The following is a 3,677-nucleotide window of genomic DNA, read 5'->3' as shown; positions in this document are numbered from 1 at the left end:
AATGATAACAACAACAACAACAACAACAACAACAACAACAACAACAACAACAACAAAACAAAAACAAACACCAACACCACCATCCACAAACAACAACCATAACACCACCAGCAGAACCACCACTACCATCACCACCAACAGTAAAACCCCAAAAAGATCATTACAATCACCCGGAAGGATAAATATTCCACAGGTGACAATAGCGCATCCTCGAGTGCCTCTTCTTACGCTAATTCTTTCCATCTCGTTGATTACCTAAAGTTGGGAGAGACTAACTGCGTCCTGTGGGGAAAGTTAGGACAGGACTGGGCATTACACGCGCTGCTGGGTGGCGTGGAGGCTGGAGGCAGCGGCGGGGAGAGGTGGCGGCGGGGAGAGGCAGGAGGACTGTTCTATACTAAGTGAAAGAAGCGAAAGAGATGTGTGAAGTGACATAAAGTAAACAGAGATGCTGGGAATGGAGGAGGAGAGATTGAGACGGGAAGAGGAACAAGGCGAAAAGACTAGCGGGAGCAGGTGCCATGAGAGACAGGAGGAGAAGCTGGAGGAATCAAAGACGGGGAGCTGTGAAAGAAAGGTGAGCTTTCCTGCTTCTCATCCGCGCCGTGAATAACTTAAGTCTGTAGTCTGCCGCACATACAATTCCTCATGTGTTCATTTAGCGGCGTGTGTGTGTGTGTGTGTGTGTGTGTGTGTGTGTGTGTGTGTGTGTGTGTGTGTACAAGCAAGTAGGTAGGAGGGTGGATGGGCGTACCTGATTTCCGTTCAACAGACTTTTTTTTTTCTTGATACGAAGGTTAGCCAAGGATGAAAAAATAATGAAGGTAAAAAAATAAAAAAAAAGTCTGCACAAATGCCGTCCCTAAGCAGGAAGCAGTAAACACAGAGATAAAATAATCACAGTAGCAACAAACAAAGCGCACTCCCACACACGCCGCATTTACCCTCGCACAACTACGGTCAATGCTTGTGAAAGTAAGTAGTCTCCATCCTGCAGGGAAAGCTCCACTCTTAGCCTCGTATTACAGAACACAGCCTGTCCTCAGGGGGTGTAGCTCAGTGGTAGAGCATTCGACTGCAGATCGAGAGGTCCCTGGTTCAAATCCGGGCGCCCCCTCAAAAAATTTTCTTGCAAGGTATCTTTTCTAACTGTTTTCCTGGTGGCATGTTGTCAGAAGAGGTGAGCGGGGAGAATGAGGCTGTTCTGTATCTATTCTTCGTTACAGTCAGAGGCCTTTTGATATCTGTTCTCAAGTATTTTTATGTATTCTCATGTATTCTCTACATTTTGTGTAGTTGTATGGGATGTTACTTGTTTTTTTGCAATGGTATTTTCATGATTACAGTGATAAAAACTCTACCTATACACTGCCAATGGGACAAACATCTAAAAGAACACAGATCATCTCTCTGGCTTTTGAAAATACATCCCGAGGAGAACAAGGCGTGTAGGAACACGTGCCTTTCTGTCACTTTGCTGCTGTGAAGACGGGACCGGGAGGGAAGAAGGGAGGGGGCGGGGCAGCGAGAGACGGTGCCAGGGTAACTCAAGACAATAAACGCCCACCTTCCCACTGCCTCTCGCCTCATTAAGACAAGGTGCCAAAATACAAAGGAAGAAAAAAAAAAAGGACAAAACAAAGAAGAAAAAGATGCACCATTACTTTGGACGTGCCCAAGGTTGTTGTTGTGTATAAAAATACTTGCTTTGCGTAATTTTTTTATTTGTTTTGTGTAAATTCTTTTTTTTGTAGTGGTGGTGGTGGTAGTGGTGGTGGTGATGTGGAGGGTTGGTAGTAGTGGTTATAACACCAATTACACCAAGAAGAGAATGATGGAAAAGATTTGGAACACAAAAATGTACTACTACTTTTACTACTACTACTACTACTACTACTACTACTACCACCTACCACAACAACCATGATCCGTAACATTTTCATTTACCACCATCACTTCCGTACCACCATCATCATCACCACCACCATCACCACCACCATCATCACCACCACCAACACACTCACACTTTGTACATATTTTCATTATTTTGCGTCTTCCTCGGTGCTTCTTCATTAAATCCCGGATATTAAGCAAGAATTGATAAACATGATGACTTTTTCTATTTTGCAGCAAGATTCCGTAAAATTTAATAAGGAACACTGCTTCCTGCGAGGATCAAGTGAAGCTGACTAACTATTTCATTCTCTCTCTCTCCTCTCTCTCTCTCTCTCTCTCTCTCTCTGATGTACACACACAAACGAGAGAGACAGAGAGAGAGAGAGAGAGAGAGAGAGAGAGAGAGAGAGAGAGAGAGAGAGAGAGAGAGAGAGAGAGAGAGAGAGAGAGAGAGAGAGAGAGAGAGAGAGAGAGAGAGAGAGAGAAATTACATAATTCTCCCATCAATCTTTCCACTCAGTTCTCTCCCTGCCATTCACACACACACACACACACACACACACACACACACACACATACACTTTTCCGTCCTCGTCTTTGTCCTCGTCCTTGTCCTCCTCTTCCTCCTTCTCCTCCTCCTCCTCCTCCAGTATCTCATCACCCCCAAGGACTCATCCAGCCATCAAAGATTAATATCCTTCACCAGATTCCGTATGAAAAATAAACAACTTTAATGATAGGCGCCCTAATGATAGGAACTCCTTCAGGTAAATAAGGAAACTCTGCAGGAGAAGACGTGAATCGAAAACTGTATCGTTACCATTTCCCGACTTTCATTTTTCATCCCCCCCAAAAAAAAAGTTAAAAAACGAAAAGAACGCAACGAGGTGGATATGGGAAAAGGTACGTGGAAACCTTTTTTGGTGGGGATATTTTCTCTCTCCCTCTCTCTCTCTCTCTCTGTTTGTGTGTGTGTGTGTGTGTGTGTGTGTGTGTGTGTGTGTGTGTGTGTGTGTGTGTAAAAGTGAAAGTGCAGACAAGGTGACAGACAAACAATAATTCTAAAGGACAAACTTGCTGATGACAATGATGAAATCTTCTCCCTGTTAACCAATCAGGGACCGAAACCCATCCGTCACAGGTTATCATTAGAAATTATTAGTATTGACCCTCTTCCCATCCTTCCTTTCTCTATTTCTCAATTTTCGTCTCTAACCAAACACTCTTTGTATATTTTTTTTTCCCTATTAACGTTTCTTGAGACCAAAACTCGTCCCTATCACGAGGTATCCCTGAAAACTGTTGATATTAATACTTCTCCCATCCTTCTTTTCTCTGTCATGCTTTGCGTCTCTAACCAAACACGTTACTTAAATTTTTCTTCCTTACCAAGCCATTTCTTTCTCCTTTTAATTCATTTAGTTCTGGGAATTTAGCAGCTTTCGTCCTTGGCCCCATGACACAGTGACCACGACCACCAGCACCACCACCACCACCACCACCTCCTCGTTTGTGAAGCTCCATTAATCCCTCACAGTGTTGTGGTCACGTTCCGCTCACACCAAGGCAAGGTCGTGCCTCACTCACTCCAAAAGGGACATAAAAGATTGGCTGCTATTCCAGACCCCATTCCAGCAGTATTACACGTGACACCTTGAGGCTTTCGTGTCTTGTGTACTGTGTTTGTGTGTGTGTGTGTGTGTGTGTGTGTGTGTGTGTGTGTGTGTGTGTGCGCGTGCTCCGGTGTTTTGCTGTCCCCATATTCTAGCACGGTACAAATA

The 3,677-nt window shown here is 44.2% G+C and overlaps 1 non-coding gene across 1 annotated transcript; it reads left to right on the top strand.

Annotated features, from left to right (window-relative positions):
• The first annotated feature begins 1,045 nt into the window (after positions 1–1,045).
• On the top strand, positions 1,046–1,117 carry Trnac-gca (transfer RNA cysteine (anticodon GCA)). The gene has a single exon. It is a non-coding gene; the product is annotated as a tRNA-Cys (tRNA).
• The last annotated feature ends 2,560 nt before the right edge of the window (positions 1,118–3,677 follow it).

The sequence above is a fragment of the Scylla paramamosain genome, chromosome 10 (genome assembly GCF_035594125.1).
Source record: "Scylla paramamosain isolate STU-SP2022 chromosome 10, ASM3559412v1, whole genome shotgun sequence".
Lineage (NCBI taxonomy): Eukaryota > Metazoa > Arthropoda > Malacostraca > Decapoda > Portunidae > Scylla > Scylla paramamosain.
The sequence above is the reverse complement of the archived record's forward strand: the minus strand, read 5'-3'. Positions and strand labels throughout refer to the sequence as shown.